Genomic DNA, 25,717 nt, shown 5'->3' with positions numbered 1-25,717 from the left:
AAGGAGCTTCCTTGGCAATCACAGACTGGAAATCTTTGGTTGGGGAAGCTGACAGATCTTACACCTTGGAGATGACTGTCATTTTACCCTGGCAGCCTCTTGTTCCAGGCTGCCACATTTGGCATGGCTTCCCATCACCATCATGCACTGGTAGACACTGTGCATCCCATTTTTCAGCCAGGCTGCTGTGATGAAAAGCCTTTTCTGCACAGTGATTCTGGCTGGTCTCCTTTAGCCTGGGGTAATCCTAACAAATGAAGTGCTGCAGTCAGGAGTGAATGTCAGCATACACACATTTAGAAAGGGTAACTTCACTGCTGAAGATAACATGGAAATAATACAGCAAAGCCAGTATCTAAGTACAGTGATGCCTCCAGAATGGACTCCTGTAGCTGCACAGAGTCACATACACAACCCCAACCTTCTATTAATTAGCTTTTGTTTTCATCTAGTTTTGCCATTGTGCCAATGAGAGTACATGTGAATAGCCACAGACAGGTTTAGATCTCCTGGTTTTCCCACGATTCTGATGACAGGCAGGGTAATGGAGTTTAAGAAATCACAGAGAGTCATCACGAAGGGATGAAGGTTCTTTGACCTGAATATTTTGATCTTGTGGACAGGAGGCTGGTTTGAACTGGAAACTAAGGTGTAGGTGACTGTGAAAGGTATTAGTAGAGGGGAAAAGAAAATCTGCTGCTTGGGATCCATGTACTAGATTTGTGCTGTGCAATCAACTGGAGAAATCCAGACTTCTATTACACTGTATAAATGAAGACAGCTTTTCCTGGGCAAATCTGGCCTGGCCTTCTGCAGGCATGGAATACCTTGCAGCAGCAAGGGGAAGACTATAGAAAAGTCCAGTGAATAAAAAAAGAGTTTATGAGATACCCATCACCACAAGAATTGTGATTGCATACGGGACAGAGGATTTGGGCAAGCTTCAAAACTGGGCAAGTTTGGGACAACTTGGATATTCCCATTCTGTCCTCTGGGAAGCAATGACAGTTCCACAAAAGTTGGTTGCCTAAGGGGAAGATTCTCTTCTGTGAGCCCTCAAGACCAAAGTGAAAAAAATCCCTTCACAATGATTGTCTTGCAAATTTTCCAGCAGGTACTCAGAAAAATATTCTCACTGCCCTAGAGGCAGGTTCTTAATTTACTTCCTGCCCTGCACCGTGTCTCAATCTTGCTTGTGTTTTTCTCTTTATTTTGAGGGTAGGGGACTGGGTTTTTATGGTGGCCATGTTAATCGTATCCCTGGTGGTCACAAAGGAGTTTAATAAAAGGGGTGGGTGGCTGGGTTAATTATTTTTTCCATCTGTCTTAGGAGAAGAGTGTTTTAAATAAATACAGCTCTGGTGGAGCAGAGGGGTTGCAAGGGTAACGTTTTTTGTTTCCCTTCCTTTGTCACCCCACCACCCTCCTTCCCCACCCCCCAGTTTATTTCCTGCTGTGGAGACAAGTGACTTAATAAACTATTATTTATTTGTTAAAGATGTCTCTTTGCAGCACTAGCTTTCCTGCTGGGGAGATGAGTGTCTATAAAATATTTCCAAAGGTACCTCCTTTAAAGATTTAGTGGGTTTCCCAATAGCACACTCCAAATCCTGCTGCTGTAAAAGTTGGTGGCTGTTTATTTTTCAACATGTGTAAGAGCCTGAGTGATGGAGCAAGAGGAAAGGTTTGTTCTTCCACATTTTTTTTTTAATCTGCTTCTACTTTGAGCCTCAGTTCTGTACAGCAGGAGCAAACTGCCAAGCCAGCACTGAGCCCTATTTTGTTTAACAAGGCTCTGGTTTAGCTCAACTTTATACCATACAGATTTGCTAAGCAGGATTGAGACCTTCATTTTAAACAACCCTGTGCAACAGTTGCTGTGCAGGGAGTCTTGAAGTTAAAGCACTGGGCTTGAAGGTGTTGGGCCACAGATCTCAGTATCACATGGGCCAACTTAGGTTTATTAATGTTTCAAGACAAGTTATCATTTTTTTACTACCCCAGCATCTTTGGAGGAGACTGTAAATAAAATCCTGCTGCTCAGTATGGACTTTTTAACCACTGACACATTGATTCCTTTTCTTAAAAGTAGGCATTCATTTCTATTTTCTGCTCAAAATTCAGTCTACAATGCTAAGTGCTGTGTCCAGCACCTTTCTGCTTTCCTCATACAGGTCAATACAGTTTACTGCATAAATACTGCATACCAATAGTAAATATCCTCACAAATGGTGCACAGCCTCTTCTTCTCCAATACTATAGAATTAGGAATTACTGCTGTGGTAATCATTCAAGGTGTGTAACACAACCTCAGTAAGGGAACACAGCATTACAGCCTGGTGGCCCAGACAAGCTTAGCATTCCAACTTGAAGGGCAATCAACTTATCCAACATCCTGTCATTTGCTTCTCATAACCTCACTGTGCTGCATCAATCCCAAAGCCACAGGTGAAACCCCACCTTTGGGTCCAGTTCTCCCTCGGAGAAACTGTTAAAGTTGATAGATTGGAGGTGTGAGGTTTAAACAGATTCCCAAATTGGTGTTTACGTGGAAGAAGGGCACATAAACCTCCAAGTGCATCAGTCTTCCCAGAGGTGATGCCAGTCCAGTTGTCCTCAGGACAACACCAACCAACCCAGTGCCTCTTTTAGAAGAGAACTCCTGCCCATACAGGGTTTTGGGCCAAGGTCTGGTTGTTCAGTGCTGGTGTTGGCCCTGGCACAACTACTGACCTGGAGTCTGGCATATTTAGGAGCCAGCTTCCTACCTGAAGCAGGGGAGTGCTCAGGAACCTTCCAAAAGTCGGGAGCTCTGTGGTTCTCTGCTTCCCCCAGGTGGAGGCACCTGTGGTAGCAGTTGGCTCTGGGGCTGGCACGGGGTCTGCACAGGGCACGTGGGGCCAGGGAAGGGTTTGCTGTGCTGCCCAGAGACTGCCTCGGCAAAGAGGAGGATAAATCACTGGGCAGTCCCAAAACAAACTGGGTGGGAGGAGGAAGAGGCTGCTGAACACAGGACAAGGCTACTGGTAGAAACAAGGAAGGAGGAATTCCTGGGTTGGGCAGCACACAGAGTGAGACTGAGATGACTGAGGTGTGTGACTACCTGTCCACTGCTCTGCTGCATGTGCGACTCTGCCTGAAGTCTTCACTGACCAAAAATAACATCTCATCATTGGTGGGCTCAGCACTCACTCTGTGTATGTGCCCTACTGCTGAAAGGGTTTGCAGAATATTTGTGTTCTCCCTAGAAGGAAGGTAGAGGGAAGCACTACGAAGATTTGAAACACCAGGAAAAAAGATGCAGATGCTGCCTTTAGTTCTTTTAAGGCTGGCTTTACAGTGTTTGAGACAAGCTCAACTCCCATCTCACATCACCAGATGAGCCAACTGAGTTGCCTTGGGCCACAGGCCCTCGTGCCCACAGCAGGCAGGTCACTCCAAATGTATCTGCCTGGGAGATTCATTCTTCCCAATTATGAAAAGATGAGGAGGTGTTGCTTCTCTGCTAGATACAAAGGGAAGGAAAGGGCCTGGAGAGGGGGTGGATGATACTTCAGAAGTGGAACTACTGAAAAGTTGCAGTGGAATCCACTGGGGAAGTGCAGAGCTGAGTCCCACTGATGACCTTGTGACGAACAGAAAGAGCACAGAAAAGAAGGTTTGGAAAATGGTTCTTTTTTGACAACAAGATTGGCTAACCACAGGAGGGCCCTGAACAGAGATGAACCAAGTGCCTGACAAGGAACCAGGAGAGTGAATGCTGGAACCAGACTGTTGGCCAGCAGCAACTGGCAGCTGTATAAAATAATTGTAACCAAGGTTCAGTCCCACAGAGACAATTAGCTATGTGAATACAAACCAGAGCACAGATAACTGAATGGAAAATTAATATTTCATTGCTATATAAGACTGAAAAAAAGCTATGAAAATACACAAAGAGACATCCTATGTACTGTGAATGAAATTATTGTATTATTTGAAACTTTCCAATTACAGCTGCTGCCATTATTCAACATTATAGCTATGGATACATCTGCTTAGAATGGCCTCAACTATATCTGGTTTTACCCTTGTTTCAGACAAAGAACACTAAAATCAAATCCTGGGCCCAGAATCAGAGCATTCAGTGGAATCTGAAATCAGCACCTTCCTTCAGCTTTGACACCACCTTTCTTATTGAGGTCCTCATTGACTTCAGCAGGCTTGCATGTGCAATAAAGCAAACCCTTCAACTTTTGGCCCATAGCAGTAGCCATAAATTATTTCTTTGTTTGTTTTTGGAGACCTGATCCTTCATCCATCCACTAATATTAATGGAGAAATTCTTATTTGACGTCACTGGGGAGGAACAGATCCCAAGGCGTTTGTTCTCAGCCATATCAAAGCAACTATTTTGTATTGAAAGTAAATTAAACTGCACTATTCTTACATTTGCCAGGAGTGTAAATCTCAGCACCACAAATCAAATCTTAACTGTATATCTACCTTAAATATTTCAAATGAGACCTGTGACAGTCAGACAAGTTGTTGGATAACTGATCTTTTTGAAAACTTTTCATCAGAAGCAAGATTATTCAAAGGATTACTTCAAGCTACTTTTTAGGGGCTGAAGCACAATGATCTAGATTTAAAGCTTAGGTACAGCAATTTTAATTTGGAGTTTCTCTGTATTTTCTCAAGGATGCTCGAGGACAGAATGTCACCTGAATGAGCTACTCCCTACACTAAGCAGAAGGTGACTGGACAATTTACATCTGCACACTTATCAAAAGGAAGGCTGAAGAATCATATTTATTGGTGAGTCTTGCAACAACATTACTGTGTGGGAAAAGAAGCTCTAAGAGAGAAAAAGAAAACCAATAATCTTGCATTGTGTCTGATCATATGCAACTTCAGAACAATGCCAGGATATCCAGGATGATTCTTACTGCATCTCTTTTAAGTCATTCCCTTTTTAGTTGAGCAGCACACCCTTTTGTTCAATTTTGTACAGAACATTTCTGACCCTATGAATTCAGTGTGTGGGGTTGCATCCTTATTTTAAGAAGGAATAATTCCTCTGCTTGTCATGCCAGTAGGTAACTCCACTGTCTTATGTGGTTTAGGTATTTTACATGTGGAAATCTTAGTGTGTATATATATTTGTGTGTATACACATGCTACATATACGTGTAAGAAAAACGAGTTTCTTTCTGTTTTTCTGTGAAGTTTCTTTCTAGGGAAGGCAACTATTTCTAGGTTTTTATAAGCTGATGGAACAGGCTTGTCAAATAGTCTTTATGAGAGAAGAAACAGGAAGATGGCTTGGTTTGCAGACAGAGGGTTATTGGGCAATTATGTTTTTTATAGAGCTGTTGTAGGACAAATCACGGGCCTGCTTTTGCCTTTGATGCTACGAGGCAGACGGCCCAATAAAGATCAGAACAAGGGAGGGCAAAGGGGGTCAGGGACAGAGCCTCCCCTTGGGGTCCCGCTTCTGCCTCTCGGCTCAGAAACCAGACACCCCTTCCAGATGCACCATAGCTTCACTGTGACCCTCCTGAGGGGCTGTGCTGGGAAAACTGGGAGTGCTGGGAGTGCTCACCCTGCACAGCCACTTAGAGCTTCCATGGGTGTTGGTGAGGGCAGCCCTCTGCCGTGTCCTGCCACAACCAAGCACGTTGTTTGCTCCCAAGTGTGTAAAAAAAACCATCCTATAAACTCCAAAGAAACTTAGTCTGCATGGTAAAACCCAACACCTTAGTTGTGCAAGTGGCAAAACTCTGCCTGCATGTGTCCCTTTTCTGATATCTGTTACCTTTTGTACGGTCTGAACTCATCTCTCAGCCATTCTCCAACTTTCCACAATTAGGAAGAATTCCCCTCAAGGTAAGTTGTCCCATTGATTTTTATTTTATTTCACCTCCATCTGTAGCAGTTGTACTGGTCCCTGTGAGAGACACAACCTTGGCTTACATAAACCACGAGTTCTTTATCTGTGCCAGCTCTTCACTATATTAGTGTTTAGTAGAATGCTGTGTTTATTTTCATGACAAGGAGTCATCATATGCCCATGGAGGGGACATTGGGGAAATCTCATCTCTGAATTGTGTTCCTAATCTCCAAACTTTTCTGCTGGCATTTAGGGATGTTTCAGTTGGGCAGTTCATTTCAGATATAGAATAGATAAATAAATTAGAAATAAAAAGTGGTTGCACATTTTACATCATCTTTTCCTCATTATTCATAGCAGCACATGGTACAAACCTGAGTTACTTCTGTTGTGCTTTTTTTTGCTTTGGGACACTTTGATGGCATTAGTTAGGTGGAGATCAGATCCAAACAAATGCTCTGAATATCTTTGAGAATATCCTGCTTTGCTCTCGGGGAGGTGGTGACTGGGAAAAGTGTCAGAGCACAGAATTGCAAGGAAGGGAGGTCTGTGACTTCATCACTTTACCAAACCCTAGGAAATAGGTACCTGGGAAACAGGAAATTTCCTGGGAAATGCTCTGGGCCATAGATCTGTCAGAACAAAATTATTTCATAGAGTTAAAACTGGCTCTGTTGCTTATGAGACTGTTCCTGTGCTGCTGCCTGGCACAGACTTCCAAATTATCTATTTTGGTGACTGTCACCACTCTTTTCCTCCCAAGGGAAGTGTGTTGTAGCACTGAGTTTGGAGAGGTCAGGAAGAGGGGACTGAGGGTGGGACAAACCACAGTGACACAAGTAGTTGCAGTGTACATATGACAGGGAAAATGGAAATACTCAGTGTGCAAGTAGCACATTTTGACCCTTGAATTTGCCTGCAAAGAGTATTGACCCCTTGCCATCCTCGGGCTCTCACAAAATTAGCTGCTCAGAATGCACTGAACTTAAACTTTCACACTGCCATTCAATTTTGTATTTAATAAATCCTGTTTTTTACCTTCCTCCCCTCCCAGCGTGCCACTGAGCCACTTGATTACCACTGGGAAGGGGAGGAATTTTATTTGATGAATAATAATGGTATTTAATGAAGCTCTCTAGTATTTGCTGTGTGTTTCTTAAACGCATGACCAGTTCCAGAGAAATTAGAGCACTATCAAATTGTTATTGGAACGCCAGTGGGATTAGCTAGGGAACACATGAGAGGTGTACAGATTGATCAGTTCTGCCTACTGCATTTCTTGCTTTTAGTGTGACTGGTTTTCCTGCTTGATAAACCCATAACCTTTCTCTTTCCTCCACTATCAGTCATGCTTAGGCTTTGCCCAAGGTGTCTGCTGCTTGTTTTTTGAGGAATTCTTCAAATGACTGTTTCCAGGTGTCTGCTATAAGACCAGAACATGACTGGCCAGTGTTCATTTGTTCACAAACCAACAATTAAGCCTCACTCTGCATTCTGGCAGATTAGGAAAGCTCTGAACCACAACGCAGAATTAGGATCACATTCAGAGCCTTGTATCAGGGCTCTCTACAGGACATACAGGACTCTACTTTCTGTGCTCTTAAGATTCCTAACTACTTCAAAATATAAGATGTTATGGAAAAGTAAGTAAAGCTTTGTGCATAAGAAAGTAGAGGTTTGAGTCTCAGAAGCTCTTCTCGATATGAATATTGGAAATCTGAAAGTCTAAAAGGTGGCCCAATACAGGGCTTAAATCTTTCCCTCCTAGAGCTGAGAAATCCCTATGTAGCCCCTTAGCTGAGCAGCAGGTCTCTGACAATCTGAAGAATTCCAAGAACTTAGGCCTCTTCCAGTGCAGTCATGGGCAAGAGCCAGCCAGAAGCACCCAGCACCGTGCCCGAGACATCCCGAAGCCTTAAATAACTGCACAGTCCCTGCCTGCTCTGTGCCCCTGCCCCCCGGCCACGTTTGACTCTGGAATTCACCTGCCTTTGGAAATCTGCACAGTTTCACCTGTGACAGCTCTGCTGACAAACAGGGCAGATCAGAGCTTTCATCTGGGTGATGAACTGCCAGGCTGTCAGGGCGGGGAGGAGCAGCGGGGAGGGGGCTGCGTCCTGACCTTGGGGAGCTGGACCTGCTCTCACCTCCCAGGGCCTACGGGACAGCAAGGGCACGTGCTCCCTTCCAAGGACACGGATCCACATGGATATAGCAAACAGAGACATCCCTGAGTGCACACAGGGGCCAGGCAATTCCAGAAGTTCGGAAAGATCCGGCTACCCCATTTCCCACACTGGGTGATTAATTGGCAGGTAGGTTCTAGAAACCGATAGGGAAGTAGTGACAAGTACAATTACGTCTTTTCATCCGAATACCTGACTATGAAGCCATTATTTCCCCACAACATGACTTGATCCACCTGAATATTGGTTTGTTTTAGAAAGGGTCACCACAGCAGTTCATTTTCCTGTATGACACCACGTACAGAAGAGCATCGTGTGACTGAGGGATTTCTCCACGTTCTCTTCCTGCTTCACTGGATCTGATCTTTGATAAGAGAAGGATCTTAGCTGGACATTTTGCTACCTACTCCCAAAAATGTGTCGTGGGTTGGGAAAGCCCTGCAGGACTGTGACCACCTGGATCAGCCCATTGAATTGGAACAGAGAAACACGAACACATTATCCCCTCACCACTCGTGGCTGGAAACAGTCACCAGCAGAGAGACATCCTTGCCCTTCAGATTCTTAGAAAGTATAAGACCTCCCACAATTAAGGCTCAATAATTAATTTAATTGGGGGTGGTGGTGTCTGACAGCCAAATCAAGACATAAAAACATCAGGTTCGTATTACACTGACTAAATTCTAAATTATTAATTTTGCTACTAAAATGAAGCAAAAAGTTCTATATAATATTTTAAAAAAGAAACACCCCAACTCAAAGCAAAACAGGTCTAGCCATTTCTTGGAGGAAGAAGAGAGTGGGCATTTTTAAGAAAAACAAAAAAAAAAAAATCAAAGGTTATGTTCACAAAAGTACTTGCCAGTGCTCCTTTACTTGTCAGCCTCATACTGAAAGCAGCCAGCAGAGGATTTAGAAGGGCACGTTTCATTACCCCTTTCTGTCTGCAGTAAACTGAGCCCACATCTAACATCTGAGTGGCCTGAACACTGTACTATAGTTGGTCTTTCTTGTGCCTACCCTTAATATTTTAAAAATTAAAACAGCTAAACCTGAGCTTGAAAGCATCTCTCTATCCTCAAATATCCAACAGCCTTGTGTCAGTGCCTCAAGGAAGCAGCAAGATACAGGGTTAAGTCAAGAAGCAAATGGGTGCTTTTAAGCCAAGTTATTAATTCCAAGGATGAAGACTTTGTCAAGCCCTCAACTTTATTTTAACCCCTCCCTTCAGCTGAAATCTTCTGTCATCTCCACATTAATTTCTGTCAACATGTGGGGAATTCTGCCGAGAACTTTTCCCATCTTAACCCACTGCAGATGCATTTTTCTGCAAACTTGTTGACTGCAGGGCTGCAGTTTCAAAGCAGAGGGAAAGGTGGGTTTCATTCCAGTGGAAGCCTGTTATGAGAACATCAGCCATCTAATTTGTAACACCCCCAATTCCTGTGGAGGACTGGGTTGGTACAAGATTACTTGATCCTTGCTCCTTAGCAGCTTTCCATTTACATCCACTAACGACCGCGGGAACAGACAGGATGCTGGGATGGCTTTAGCTGTGATCTGATCTAATTTGACTCCACTTGTGTGATTTGATAGTGGCTCCAAGACACTGTCTCTGCAGTGAGAAGATTTACAAGGTGTACCCAGTTTAAACAGCCTCAATCAGGGCAGTTTGGGGCTGTGCTGCACGTAAGTGCTGGATGGGAGGACAGAGACTTTGTTCAGCCAGAGTGACCGAGAGGCCTCTCGGGGCAAGTGCTCAGTGAGGAGCAAGTTCTTTTCTCTCTCCCTAAATTTAAGACACTGAGCTGTTAAGATCAGTTGCCTCAGGTTAGAATGTTTCTGGGTGATATAACAGGATACTCTTCTCCTGGGGAAAGTACCGTGTCTGACTAGTTAGTGCCTCCTTGCTGTTGGCGATTTATTTGTCATGGCAGGAGCCGGAATTCCCCTTTCCAGCTTTCCATCCAGGAAGGCAGCAGACTCTGGCTGTTTGTTGGAGTTTTGTTGCCTTTTTTTAAACAGTTTAATACCTTTAAAATAGATTTTTGCTCATTCATAGCATAGTCTAGTGCTTCTGCACCTATGTATATGCTTTCTCCCTCCCCATCCCCTCAGCTGTACCAAGGAAGTTCACAAGTAAATTGCAATGTGGATGTGAATGCCAAGTTAGCAGTAAAATGCAAAAAAACCAGGTCACAGCAAGGTGTTCTGGGCAAGTGTTGATTGCAGAGAACCTGCTCTGACCAGTGAAAGGCAAACCTCAAGTACAAAAGGGAGACAATTGCTGTTTTGTCCCTTTAGATATCACAGAATACCCTCAATGAGTTCTTAAGTGCTTAAAATGTCACAAATAGAATCTTTGATGCATTTGGAGCCTCTCTGCTGTTCTGTTGGCACAATATACCCTTGCAGGACTGGCAGCAATGGCTCAGGGGTTAATTCCTGCATGGGGGGCTCTCTCTCATCACCTGGTCTTTGTATCAAGCTCCCTGAAACTCAGGAGGGATGGAACACAAGAGGAACACTGGAAAGTAGGAGGTATATCAAAGTGTTGGGAGGATCCTACACTAGTGCTATGGAGCAGCCTCTGGAAAGTACATATAGTTTAAATAGGATAGTATGAAGGTCAGTATTAAGGTTGATATCAAAGTGCAGTCTGTCATATCTGTTCTTCCATTAGCAAAGGAACAAAAAAAATCTGAACATTTCTTAAACCTTTCCTTGTTTTTTGCCTTTCTAATCACCTCTAATTCAGGTCTTTCAGATATACCTACTGTGTTGGAGGAATCAAGACAAAAGTGCTTCAACTCTTCACTTGCCTGCTTTTCCTCCATCTCCCTCCTCTAGCCTCTAGGAGATGTGAATCACACCATATTAAAAACCCTCTTGCTATGGGGACAAAACTGAAGTGCAGGAGGGGAACAGTAGGAAGGAAAAAGGAAGGGAAAGAATGTGATATTTATCCCATTACAAAGTAAGCAGGTTCCAAAAAGTCTAAGTTTTCCAGAAATGCACAATGTGACAGGTCGCTCATCCTCTGCCCAGAGCACAGAGAGGGATCTCTGAATGTACTGAATGTCTCTGAGCCCACTTACTTTACTCAAGTCTGACCAGCTCCCACATGTTTTATTTCTTTTCTCCAAGGTTTTTTAACAGACTGTGTGAATTCAAATCCCTTCCTTGGCCATCACTACCTGCCACCCAACAAGCAGTGCTTGCCCAAGTTTGTTCCATAGAACTGCCTCAGTGCCTGGCTGCCCTGTTGTTTAGGGTTCTGTCACCAGACCCAGGAACTGATGGGAAGAACACATAGGTGGAAGAACCCTGATCTTAAGGCAACTCTCTTTTCCCCAGCTAAAAGCATCAAAGAGGGGCTTTCCTCTCCTCTTTGTAGAAAGAGCTGAAATCCCATTTCACCCTCCTGTTCAGGACTGCCTGCCTGTACCTGCTCCTCCTGCCTCTGCTGGTCTGCTCTGTGTGCTTGGAATGAAAGATTTTCCCTGCAAGCCACCCTGAACCTCTTCCCTGGCCTGTCAGACTTTTATCAGCACAGGTTTCTCTGGGCCACAATGATTTACTGTCCAAATAGTGCTGTTCTTTGTCAGAGATTGTGATTGAAAGGCCTTCCCTTTGCAGCTCATAAGAATCTCTTCCCTTTCCCTCGTGCTCTTTTTTACCCTTCCTTCAAATGTTGTTTTATGAGCCCATTGCTTGCTATCTGCCTGACACAGGAGCTGTGCCTCAGGGCAGCATTTTCTCACCTCTATGCCAGAGGGTTGCTGCTTTGATGCTTGGTTTGAAGAGCTTGGAACAACTCCACGTAGGGTATCTACCCTGTCTCCCCAGGGCAACCTGCTCAGGTGAGCAAAGTTCCCTGTGTGGTTCAAACTGGCATTCTGGGCATTGCTTGGTTGGTTTGGAGTTGTTCTTTTTTTTCCCCAGATATAAAAGGAAAGGATTTGATATTTATCAGATGCTCGAAAATGGCAACATTAAAAGGAATGGGAAAATGCTTGTTACTCACTGCATGTATTGAAGTTAAACTTCAAATGCTTGGGCATTTGGTTCCTAAGAGGTCAAGGCAGCAATCAGGGAAGGGGATTCTGGACTGCAGGATACTTCCAAAAAAATAGAAAGAGACAGCTCTCTATTCACTAGTCCACAGCCTGAATTACTATTTGTCAAGATTCTTCCCAAACAGAAAGGGTTATGTTTTGTCATTGGTCTCAAGCAAACCAGACATGCTACTGCTTTATTTTTATTGACAGTGTCCCATTAATTGTGGCATTTTTCTAAAATGTCCCATTCTATTTCTGCCTAGAAGTTCACATACTGAAAGTATGGCCACAACCTTTAAAAAAAAATCTATCCTGGGATGCCTGGGATAAATGGACACTGAAAATGCTTTATATCTTTAATTCAAGCACAAATATAACAAGACACACTCAACTGATGATATTTCAAGCACAAGGCAATGGAGATGTCCAGTCTACTCACAATTCCACTCTAAATGGTTTTGTTTTTTTCCTTATTTTCCATAGAGGCAGGCAAGTGGCTATTTCACTATTTATCTTCATGCTGTAAAAAATGTGTATTTTACCTTATCATTTTTCTCAAATGCATGTTATTATGTCAGTGTACACCTGAAAAGTGATTTGACAGCCTATTATGTCAGAACACATTTTAAAGTGTCTATTAAAGGAGCCTGCTCTTAACACCATCACCCTTCAGCAGGGCTGCTTATTAATCATCATTCACATAAAAAGCTGTTTCCTTTGACTGGGCAACAAACACAAGAAAAAGAAGAGGGCAGAAAGGTAAAGATGCACAGATTCTTGGAGATTTAGTTAAGTGCAGCTGAAGCTTGCATGCCACCTCGAGATACAATCTTGTCAAATTCCATACATTTTAAACAGAACTCCAGAGCCATCAACAGCAAGTGCTCCCAAGCAAATGCAGGTAGTGACGTAGATCCACATGGTTACTGAACATCCTGCAGCACCTTTGTGAGTACAGGGGTGCTAACCCTGGCATCCCCTCCAAATTCCAGCTGTCCTTATATTCTCTCCATTAATGTCTCACTGAATTTTCAATGGGTTCATCATTCTTTGCCTTCTGTCCCGAGCTTTAAATTAAATTAAACGGCTGCCAATTTCTGCCCTGAAGGGGCTGCAATTAAGTGGTGGGTAAATGCTACCCCTTGTTTGACCCAAACCAAACTGGGGGCCCTGCTGGAGCAGAAAACTGCTCCAACTATTCTGTTGGATTTCTTGGTTCTTAGAAAATGAAAGCAAATGTGCACTTTGCCCCTGACCCTGTGCTGGTACAAAGTCAAGGTATCACCCAGGTATCACATTTGCTGTTTTGTCCTGGAAATGTGCAGGTGAACAATGCAAGAGAAATGGTACTGCCAGCACAGGGAGCCCAGTGCAATAAACTCACATTCCAACTCCAAATTTAAGCTTTTATGTCAGAGTTGGTGATACTCAAAAGACTAAAAGACAAGACTACCAGTGATTTTTTTTTCTGTGTTACATTTGGGTAAGTTACATATGCTCATTGTGAAGAGTTTCATTTACACTACAGATCACTCAGAAAAGCACAGTTCTCGATTTGAGAAATAGCTAAATCCTGAAAGCAGGACCATGAAGCAGGATTAACCCTCCCTGATGGAGAAACAGTGTCACTGAATGGCAGGTTTGGAGGGCTGAACAGCACAATGCTGACCAGAAAGAATGATTGTTCTGTGTTCATCATATTGATTCACCCCTCCAGACACCAGTTTCCATCTTTCCAAGACATGAACACTGGAAAAATAGATGATTAGTCTAAGAGATGGTTAGTCTAGGAATAAGAAAGTGCTTAACAGCAAGGAAACTGTGTTAGGCCAGCCTGAGCACATGTCTCTGTGCAACCTGACTGCCTTCTACGTGTGCTTACTGTTTATAAAAGTAACCTGGAAAGCAAGTTACTTTGACTTCTTGCTCTGTGATTAATTCCTGTACAGAACTGCTCAGAACATTACAAGGAGGCCATTTCCTGGATTAAATTTTCCCATCAAAATCTACTATTACACTGAAGCCACCAGTAATAAATACAAATATTTAAAAAAAAACACCAACAAAACAACAAGAATTGGACTTTATGTTCAACCCCTGAATACCACACTGAAGGCCAGCAGTTCTTTCCTCCTCTGATGCAAAGTCACTTGACCACAGGAAAGAGTTTCTTCCCATGTATGGAAATCTGTTCCACCTTGGCTTGTTAGATACATCTACACCTGCATGAGGAACAACAATTCCAGCACTTGTGTTGGCAGACTCACTGCCAGGCACGTGGACTGTCAGGTCAGAGGGTAGCACTTGATTTCTCCCAAACTTTATTTGAGAAGAATCATTATATTTTAGTCCTGTAGGAATCATCCCTTTCCTTCCCTACCACTGTACAGCCACTCGAGAGCAGGGACCCTTCACAAGGTACTGGATGAGTATCCAGTATAAGAGCTGGTTCTTATACATTTCATGTAGCTTCTAAATTGAATTAAGAGCTTTTATTATCAGTGGAGTTTTTGTCCCTTCAAGTCGGATTTGCATTTGTTCTGTGCCTGCCAAGCATTAGTGTGATCTGCCTGGAAGTGTTCAGCATTAGTGCTTTTGGTTGTGAGATAGGACTGCTTCCATGGCCTTCAGATGTGGCATTTCTCACCCTTTCCTGGATCTGAGCAGCACTTGAGAACCAGGACTTTAATTAACGATGGCATCTCAGCCACTGCTGGTGGCTGCCACCTTAGAGCAAACAGCATCTCTGGTCACAGTGACAGCAGAGGGGGAGGGAAAGAGAAAAGAGAAGGAGACCCATGAGTACAAAACTGCAAACCTGTCTTCCTGTTTTATTGTGTTTTGTCAGTTAGAAGTGAACTGTTTAGGCTTTAGGACTGCTTAATTCTCTTTAGGTTCCTAATTGTCGAACCAGCAGTTCAGCATTTCAGTCTCCTCTGCAGTTTTCACGTTGCTCGTGTCACAAGGGATGTCGCTCATCAGCCCAGTGCCCACTGGCACAGGCACTGAGAGTGTCCAAAATGCCAGCTGCAATTAGGCATCGCTGGGGTGAAGTCCCACGGTTTGTGCATGGTGAGAACAACTCCCCTCACTGCGCACGAACCGGAGCCTACCAACCTTGGCAGGAGGAAAACCAGGAGTCTTTCCTCAGGAGCTCCCACAGCACAGAGTCCCAGAGTGCAGACTAAATAGTGTATGACCCCTTTGTGCATCCATCCACTGCTCATAGAGAGCAGAGGCAGGACTAACCTCGCTGCTGTCCTCAGACATCTCCCTAAAATAACGGTCCACTCTGTGACTGTTGGCTTGGCAGTTTTGCTCCCCCTCTACTACCAGTCATATCCAAATTCAGGGACAGAATGGTTTTATTTAAACCCCCCCTGCTGATCCAGCAGAACAACAGTCAGGAAAAATAGTACATATTTGTCACTGGATCTCAGCATCTTTTGCAAATGTCACAGAGCTGACACGGGTTTTACTCTTGTTTGTCACTGGGTACACAGACAATATGTGACTGGTGTCATTTAGCACCAGGTTTGGCCTGTAAATCTAAACTGATGGAGGCTGAGGCAGCTGGCCCTCCCATTCCAGCCCACCCCAGTCCTGCTCATCTGCACTTAGCTTGAGTCTGCAGAGCCAGCAGTTAAAGTTGCCATCACTTTCCTTACAAAGAAAGCACATTTGAGGGAAGTCTTTGTAATGCAATACACAACAACGGTCCCTTCTCGCTCTGGAATGGCCCAGGAGGCTCCTGCTCTAGTCCTCGGGGTTTATGTGGCATTTGAGTCACCACCTCTGGTGGCTTCACATGCCTGGTTGTGACATTCAGTGGCAGCACTTCATCCCAGCAAACAGGAGGTTTTCCTCATTGCCGGGGACAGGTTTAGATCGTGCAGCTTTGCTTCCTTCGGGGCTGAAGGAGACAGAAGGCTGGAGCAATAAAATCCATTATATACATCTTTCTGTGTCTCCTGGTCATGAACTTCTAAGAAAAGGAACTAAGAGGATCTCTACTGAGAAAAGCACTGTAATTGTAGCTCCTGAGCACCACAGAGAGAAGATTGCCAAGGCAACCAACCGTTCCACAGCAAGGGCAGAGGTGGTTAAGATGAGGTTGTTACAAACCCCTGCTGTGTGTAATCATATTAGTAAGCAACATTTTTAAAAGGCTCTTGTAAAAAATTGGACAGAGGGAAAAGGAAGGAGAGAAATTAATTTCCTCTATTTTTCTGCTTGCTCACTGATTGAGGTACAAGAGCAAATTATATGCATGCCCTGCACCTGAGGACACTTGGGGGCTGGCAGGGAAAAGCTGCTTTCTCCACAAACAATGCAGAGCCTCTGACACAGAGGGCACTGGGCTAGATTTATCAGGGAAAATAGTTTTGTTTCTAATGTGTTTTGAAATATGAAGTCTGAACAAAAGTGTTCTTCTAATGCAGAAGTTGAAGTCTCAGCTGGTTTGGCTACAAATTGCATTCTTGGGGGATTGTTGGAAGTCAACAAGGTCTTTGTGAGTAGAATTTACTGATATGAGTATGTGATTTGGAGATCAGATCCCTAAAAATTAAAAGGGCATGTCCACAGCATCCTTCCATCAGCAGCAAACTCCTCTGAAGGAGATATTTCCATAGATTCCTCCATCCCTTTATTCCCAGCTACTTAACTGAGCTTCTAGAATTTGGCTTTACAGTGGTTGGATCATGAGCTGAAGCAGATAATTTTATTTTTGGTTTAAAGTTACCTCTCCAGGCAGCTATTTCAGTGCTCCAGCCTGTTCTGCTGCCCCACAAACAGTTAGCCAGCATGGCTGAAAGCCATGGCCATGGGCAGGTACTCCTAGATCAGAACTGCCAAAAAAAATCTGCCCTAATCCTTCACCGAACATCACTTGTCACCTTTCCAATTCTAGACACTCCAGTGACCTCCCACTTAAACAAGGAATAATTCCTGCTTCACAAATGGCTCTTCCCATGGGTTTGCTTCTTTTTGTTTTGGTCATATTCAGTTGCTGGCTCCTGCTGAATTGTTTGCAAACCAGACTGGTGGCCCTCTAGACCCACTGGTGCAGGTTCCAGTTTCCACAAGTTGAAATGGCTCCTGTACTACGCAGCTGGATCTGCATCCATCACATTTTCCACTCTCAGCCAGAAAGAAAACCCCACCCAAACAAATTTCAACTCCTCCTGCTGCAACACACAAGTTACTCAGTGGTACTTATGGCTTATTTTTCCTGCACAGGACACAGAGCATCACCCTCACATCCTGACATGAAAGGCACTGTGCTCAACAGCTCCAGAAGGAGGAGGATCAGATGGAATTGTGTTCCTCATCCTCTTGGTGACATGTGATTTACTGGACAAATCAATCCTTCATCCATTTCTCTGACCACCTCTTGCTTACTCAAGGGTAGTGGTGTCTAAACTGGTTTTACTGGGGGAGGGGTTGCACACAGATAACCTCCCACTTGCTCCCCAAGAATGCCCCAATATTAGGGGTTTGGCAAGGAAAAAAGTCCTTTTCCAGCAAGTTGCATTGCCATGTGTGTCCCCTTGTACATGTGAGCATCCCAGGAGTGGGATTCCCCTGGGATTGCCCTCCAGTGGTGCTCGTATTGCCTAGTTCAGAGCAGCCACAGCAGGGCACAAACCAAATACATAACCTACAACACCAAAAACCCCCTGAATTTCTCCTTATCTGTATCACCTGAAACCAAACAACTACAATTAGAACACATTGAAAAACTGAACCTAAAACTTTAGGGGGGAACAGTTGGTAGTTGAAAAGCTGAAGCACCACAGCAGCCCATGCCTGTTGTATGAAATGTTGCCTTAGAATGTAGTGCCTCACATGTAATAAATATGATCCAGATCTTTGCTTTTCAGGCAATTAGCAGAGCTGATTTGTATTCATACAGGTATCCAGTGGCAAACTACAGAGCTTTCCTGCCTCTGCCTCATTCAGTGATGTCCCAGCTAAACACTAAATAACATTTGACCAGACCTTTTTCTTTCACTAAAATTAGACTTCAGCTCATTCTTAAGCTTGTAAGTTTGAACTCTCTGTATGACACTCAAGGAACTGAAAAACAGAGGTTTTTAGTTACCCCAGGGCCCTTGAAGGAAGTGCTTCTTCCACACACAAGATGACCAGGGATGTGGATGGCTCTCTTATGTAATATTCTGAACATATGGAAGGATGTTTGCTTGCCCTGCCATTCAAGGTTCACTTTAATATTGATATTTTAAGCCCTCATCCCTTTAAGGATCCTCAAAGTAATCTGCCTATCTCTATTTATTCAGCTCTTTTCTCCACTCATTTTAGTAGAAAAATGAGTCCTGGTTTCACTGTTATCCCTCTCCTCCTTTTAAAAAATCTTTCCTGTTTCGTACATCCCCCTCAGCCTGCCATACCTCGTCTTTCCCATGAAGAATTTAGGTGTGGGGTTGTTTGGTTTTGGTGAGGAAGGATGCTTTTATGTCGAGGTAGACAACTGTAGTTGAGGGTATTTAGGTTCTGCCCACAGGGCTTCTCACAGAGTGAGCAGCACACGGAGCAAGCCCCTACTTGACTTGTGTGGCATTGCTAGAAAGATAGGGATAATACTTCACTGTTTCAAGGTGATGCAAAACTAGAGTGGTGCTTTTGAAATCATGCTGGAACAGCCTCTTCTCCCTCAAATAGAAGGTGCAATGGAGGCAGTGGTTTGTTATTATTATGTATTTACCCAATCTCATCTAGATCTTACATGTTTTCGCCCTGTGGTTATGTCAAATAGGCAAGAATACTGGAAATATGATTATATGCTATGAAGTAAATTGCTCTTATTTGCTGTTTTGTCCATAAAAGCTTCCTGCAGGAGCTCACAGGTAATTTTAGCTGTGTCAGAGAGGGTTTCACACACCAATGAAAATGTTTTTCTCTTCCCTGTCCTCATTGCCACCCCAGAGTGACTTGGGTGTCCAGCCAGGTCAGTAAGGAGGTGTCACCTGGGGTGACATGGCTAACTTAGCTAATCACAGCTAATTACTTTATATGAGCTGCACTTCCAAATTCATCTGTGCAAGCAGAAGCTCAGAGCTTGGCCAGACCCATCTTGGAGACACGATGGCTCTCCCTTCACTTGAAGCTGATGCAGCCAAGTTCCCTTCTGAGATCACTTCGAATCACTGTGTTTGACAAGGCTTTTTGCCAAAGCAGAAAGAATAGAAACTATTTGTACCACAGCTGTGTGCCCAGGTTCTCTTTTCTGCAACCTCAGGAAAATAACTGTGTGGCACTGAGGTCATCCAGCTGGTGCTGCCTGGGCTCTTCTGGAACTGAGCCAGAGATCAGAGCCCTGCTTTCTGGCAGGCTTTTGCCCCTGAAAAAGGGCAGGCCCCCTCTGCTTTAGTCACTATGCTTTGCTTTACCCCAATTTTGACACAAATTGTGCCTAAGAATGCAGGAGAACTGAGAACTGCCTTGAACACAGCCATCAAAGTCTTGCCTACTTTTCCAGGCTTTACAATCCCAGTCTTACATGTGCTTCTGTAAGCCTGATGTGCATCCCAGTGGCTCGGACTGAGAGGACAAGACTCTTCTGCAAACCTGGTGTGACAGCTTTGGTTTGGCTCAGAGAAGGCAGGAGCTTGTCAGGGCTCCTCTTGGGGCTGAACACAGTCCAGGGAGCAAGGACTGGGAGACAAATCAACGTGCTCTACACACCAGCACAAAGCACTTCAGCCAGATTATTCCAGAGGAAGAGTCTTAGGTTTATGCCAGTGAAATTTGACCATGAAATGGGAACCTCTTCCCTTCCCTTAAACTTGAAACAATGCAGATGGGGCTTCAGGTCATCAGGCCTGATATGTTCAAACCTGCCTTTTTTCTCCCTCCAAAGCTCTACATTCTGATGTCTCTCAGGTCAACCTTTATCTCCCCAAATACATTGTAGGAGCAAAAAAGGTTATTAAACTCCAGGGAGAAACTGGTTCCTTTCCTGCAAGACTTCATTCCCATTCCCGGTGAATGTCACTGTATCTGCTGTTTGCTGAGCAGGAAATGCATTATTAAAGCAGTTTCTCCTCCATAAACTGCTTTGCATCTGACTGTTTCATTGTAAATCCGTAGCCACAAAGTCAGGCCACCTTGGGATAACCCAACGTGAAACCTGACCTGATGAAAATGGTTCATGCCTCCCGGCCTGCATTGCAACCTGTGAGAAGGGCTTTTATTATTTATTCAAAACCTGTTTAAATCCCTCTCTTTCTGAAACAACCATTTTAAAAATATTAAAACACCACGGCTAAGCCGGGAGATTAAACAAGTTTAAACCTTATCATCGCAGGTGGGATATTAGTTGCAGCGAACCGGGGAGGGATGGCAGGCTGCGCCGTAACTGGAGCCCCTTCGACTCAGTAACTAATCACCGAGAAAGCATTTGGGGAGGGAGGGGGAGAGCGGAGGAGGGAGCGAGACAAACAATGCGCCCGGGCTCCTGGCAACCCTCCCTGTTTACCATGGTGATGCACAAAAGGAAGAATGCCGCGCAGAGGAGCAGACCTGGATCTGTCCCCGTAACACTTGCCCTACATTCGAGTGCTCCGGGAGGCTTGAAAATGTGACCTTCAGATATTTTTTTTTTTCCTCTGATGGGTGATGCTGCAGCTGGACAACACTGTTCCAAAGCTGGCAAAAAGCAGCAGACCTGCTTTTCTTCCATTACGTGTTTTTCTTTCAAATACTCAGCTGTCAATGCCTCTCCACCAGGTCTCCACTCTTGTACTTGTACTTTTTAAGGGGAGCCACAATCTTTCTGTGGGTTTTATTCACCCACAATTATAGTTTCATTGAAAATAACTGAATTAAAACCCATCAAACTCCGAAGTTTTCATGGAAGGGATGACTATTTAAAATACTTTCCTCTAACGAGAATAAGATTTGCCAACAGGCCACTCCTGCTCTAAGGAACCATAACTTCCATTTTCTATTCAGGAATGGCTTATTGGAGAACAACTCCAATGTCTCACAGCTGGATCAACCCTTTTCTTCTTTCCCCAGGGTTCTCCACAGCCACAGGCCTGTGTTTAGTCCCATGGTGCAGGAGGACCACAAGTGGAAGCACAGCCTGGTGAGCCCCAGCAAGCAGATCCTAACCCTGAGACACAGATGTGCTGGACAGGAGAGCCCTGCCCTGCCCAACACTGTGGCAACAAAGGTGTTCATCAGTACAGACACCTGACCATCTGAGAGGTGAGAGAATCATTTAATGCCAAGAGAAATTACACTGCTTGCTTGCAATTTTAACCTCTTTTTGTCACCAGCATTGAAACTTTTGGACTTGTTCCATTTCTAGAGCATCTTTAAACACACACACCATTGAGAGGATGCAATAGAAAAAAAAAGTGCAAAATGAGGTTTTAAGGGCTTTTTAGTTGTCCTAGGTGAGGGGCAGTAATCACACAGTGATATTTCAGAAATCCCAGTACTCCACGAGAAGCTTCAGAAGGAAAATTTTAACACGCAAAAAACTCGCTATGATCTAAAAAGTAGCTGAAGGCAAAAGAGCTTGAAACCACAACACTACCTGTCCCTTGCTATTACTTCTGAAAACAAAGGTTTTAACCAAAAACTAACACTCCCCCACACTCTGTCCAAGGAAGAAGAAAAGGTTTGGCAGCTGGGAGCTGGCTCACCTGGGCTGGACAGCTTTCATCTGGCCCTCACTGAGCAAAGTTCTAAGTGTACATTGGTTCATTTTAAACACAAACCTATCAGAAGAGTTTGTGCTTTCACCGTGTACCACAGGTACTTAGGTAGGCAGGCACTGTGATTTGTATAAACCCAAATCATTAAATAGCCCTTGGCCACTGCTCAGAGTGAGACAAGTACCTGCCTGAGCTATGCACTTAAATTCTTAGGGGAGGAAACAAGGGGGGGCAAAGTTAATAGAAATCTCAGAGCACTAAAAATGCAAGTGAAACTCCTGGAAGGAGAACTCCTGAATGCTGCATCCAGAAATACTTAGGAGAAGGAATCTGAAAACAGTAAACAAGGTGCTTTGGTGGGGTCACTGGGTGGTGTGAAGGGCAGAAACACACTGTGAGAGACAGAGGGGGAAAATCCTCTAACCTTGGGTTGCTTGAGGCATTAATACAATTTTGGGTGGGAATTGTTAAAGAAACTCTTAATTGTGATTGAAGGAACACTCCAGCAAGACGTGGGAAAAGGTAGATTTCATTGAATTAGAGATTTCCAGGAGATTCTCATGAGTAGCACAGACGTGGAACACAGGGAGAACCCACATGGCTCACAGAGCATCCCAACGTGTTGCCTCTTGGAGGATGGACTTTCTATTCATGATGTGGCTCAGGTACATTTCCAGCTATCAGCTCTGAAGGACTGGAGTGATTGCCCAGTGGTTTAGGATTTTGGTGGGTTTCTTGCATTGTTTGGGGGATTTTTTTACCTCCCTCCCTCTAAGTATTGTCTCTGCAGTGTAGGATGTTGTTTTGGTTTTGGGGTTTTTTTCTGAGTGACTCAGGCAGCCCATCCACATTCAGTATTCCTATATACAGTTTAATTTTGTGTGGGGGATAATCAGCACTTCCTATCCCAGCTACATTAGTCTCTTCCCATATACCAGCAGCATATAATTACAGTTTGGGATGCAAAACATGTTTAAAGCGTGATGCTAAAATATTCCTGCAGCAGAGATGTACAGAAAACCTTTCCATCTGTTGTGTGTGGCTCTAAGTCACCACCCTACATTGTCCACTGGTGTCCAGTTTGTACTTTGAAAACAGCACAAGCCCAGCCAGTCCTGACCCCCTGTTGTACTATTTGGAAGTACAAAGCAGTACCATCAATGGCCACAAACACAAGTGATACATAACTGTCTTATTAAAGTCTAATGACACTTATGATGCCTTAAAATCATGGAATTAATGACATGGTCCACAAGATGTCTAACACTGCCTCCACTCATGACACAGTCCCAATATTCTGCAACAAGCACGTCCTCAGTGAAAGCCTTATTTAAATGCATCTGCTTTAATGAGTAAAACAGCTCTTTATCAGATCTCATCCGTATGCAAAAATTCATTTTTTTTTGTCAGACCGGAGTCCGAAACCCCCCTGGTTTTGAACATTTATTAGGCTTTAATGCAAAGGTCGGCACACAGAAGCAGCAGGGTCGGTAGAGCCCTGTCCAGGCAGAGCCCTCACAACCGACCGTGCCAGTGAGACCTGCACGGGGCCCTCAGCCCGTCAGAGCACCACAAAGGAGGCCCGCAGCGCTCTGCTCGCAGCCCTGGAACTGCGCTGTCCCCCGAGCATCCCCGTCCCGGTGCGGCCGCCCCGCCCCTGTCCCGCCAGCCTGGGGCTGCGGCGACACCTCCCGGGAGCCGCCGGCACGGAACGGCACCGGCTCCGCTCCTCCAGCGCTCCCTCCACCATTTCGGAACGGCCCGCGGATTTTTGACAGCGGGGACAGCAACTTCTCTCCTGCTCGACATTCGTGTTATTCGTTCCTCAGAGAGGCAGCCCTTTGTTTTACTATCAGGACACGCAACACCAATATGAAGATAGTAGGAGACAAGACTGTAAGCTCTTTGCTATACAAGAGAGCTGGAATCTAACTGGCAAGTGGGTGAAAAATGCTTAAATAGTGGTAGTTAAGAGCCCCATTTCTTCTTAACCCAGTGCAGAATTGTCAAAAGCCCAGAATATTTGCCTGTACAGACAAACACTAGCAGTGGATAATAGGGATAAATAAGTACAAGCACACACTGGGAACATCCTTAAGTCCCAGTTCAGCCCAAACACTCTCCCAAATTATGCAAAGCCTTTTTTCTGGTTACGACCTTTGAAAGGTTATGTGTGAGAACCTAAGGTGCTCTTGTGGCACCCTTTCAGAATTCACTTGTGTGACTGGGTAAATCACTTCCACATCAGCCCCGTGTACATTCCACTTAATGGTGTCTGTTCTGCTCTAATGGGGACTGAGATTTTAAGGTCCTTGTCAGAGGCAGAAGATCCCAAATTCTGAGCAGCAAGGAAGAACATGAAGTGTCTTTATCTTCCTATCGATGATTTGGGCTGCACTTAGTGAAAAAAACCAAAAAACAAAAAACCCCCAAAAACAAAAACACCCTACATAGCTCCTGAATCACACCCCAAAGGGAAGTCAATCCTTCCCCAGGGGGAACGGCCTGGTGGCTCCACCAGCTCAGAAACCTCACAGTCCCAGCTGGCTCTGTGGGGGAACTCCAGTATTTGTACCCCAACACAAATGTAAGGGTGCACAAGGACCCTACTGAGGTCCCTTTGTAAACAGGTCCTGGGATTTCACACAGGCTCAGGGTGTGGGGAAACTGGCTGCTGAGAACAGCAAACAGCACTGACCCCTCCTGTCAGCTCAGTCATATCCTCTGTCCCCTCAGCACCACATTTCACCCAGGAATGCTTTTGGCTACTCTTCAGTGACAAATATGGAGCAGCATCATTACAATCAGACATACAAAAGCAGACTAAAGCTTCTGAAGTCAAGCTGAAATGGGATTCTGGAGTGTTCTGCAAGCTTGGGCCTGTGCTGTCAGTGAGCACAGGACAGTATCTGGCCACTCTCACTACCTTTATCCCAGAAATGAGTGTTCCTAGATGCTTGTTTTTCAGTCTCAGCTCTCCTCCATAAGGGTTTTTTCCCCCCTCCTTAACAGAATGGCACAGTCTTCAGCCTCCTCCCCTGGTTCCCATCTTCTTTGGAAAATAAACAGCTCTGATTGTTGTGCACTTGAGATTATGAAAACATCAAGTCCATTAGTATTTGGCAAAGTGCTCTCTCATTTCCTTCTGATGTAATAATTGAGAGAGAGGGAGCGGAGACTGCAAAGATAGCACAAGGCACGAGTTAATGACCTTCTCACATGGACGTGTGGGCTCTTTTACAGGGAGCCTTTTCCAAGCCCCATCTCGCCTCCACTCATACTGTTTCAGCTGAAACACTGCTTCAATGTGGCTTTTATTATTTGATCTGCTGTCCCTTGGCCAGCCTTCAGAGGCAGCTAAATGGCAGGCAGGTGTGGGGGGCTGAGAGACAAAAAGCAAATGGAGCTAATGCTTCAGCAGCCCCACTGCACACAGGCCTTCAGCTCCAGGCCCCACGGGCAAATGCCACTGTTGCCCATTTCTTGTTGCCTGATTTGGTTTCACTTACACATCTAAGTCAAGGAGGGGAATGTGTTCTGCTTCACTTTCTGAGAGGGATTCTTTGGGAGACTGAAGGCCTGATAAAAATCAGGACGTGGGTGGAATGAGTGTAGAAAGAGATCAACTGTTGAAAGAAAATTAACTGAGGTCAATGGTTGCTACTCTATAAAGTATTGGACTGGCCACCCACTTATTAGACTGCCAAATTTGTGTCTACTTTAGGTGCCTAGAGCCAAATTAGAGTGGGATAAATTCCATGGGTGGGTATAGTGTTCCCTGCCGGCTTTCTAGAGACTTGACTTTAGTCTTTTGAAGTGCTGCTGGAAACCTCCAGAAATGTGTAGCTTTCCACACTAGCTTAACTGGAACCTAAGCCAAAAATCTCATCTCATTTAAAAAAATAACCT

General features: G+C 44.5%; 1 long non-coding RNA gene across 1 annotated transcript in view; it reads left to right on the top strand.

Moving 5' to 3' along the window:
- The window catches only part of LOC116795637, a 54,534-nt gene that overhangs the window by 14,978 nt on the left and 13,839 nt on the right, over positions 1–25,717 (top strand). The window contains exons 2-3 of the long non-coding RNA XR_004360116.1: positions 4,681–4,797; positions 21,162–21,353. This is a non-coding gene — a long non-coding RNA (uncharacterized LOC116795637). The remainder of the gene's footprint in view (positions 1–4,680; positions 4,798–21,161; positions 21,354–25,717) is intronic.

This window comes from Chiroxiphia lanceolata, chromosome 18 (genome assembly GCF_009829145.1).
Source record: "Chiroxiphia lanceolata isolate bChiLan1 chromosome 18, bChiLan1.pri, whole genome shotgun sequence".
NCBI lineage: Eukaryota > Metazoa > Chordata > Aves > Passeriformes > Pipridae > Chiroxiphia > Chiroxiphia lanceolata.
Note: the sequence above shows the minus strand (reverse complement) of the source record. Positions and strands in the feature narration are given on the sequence as shown.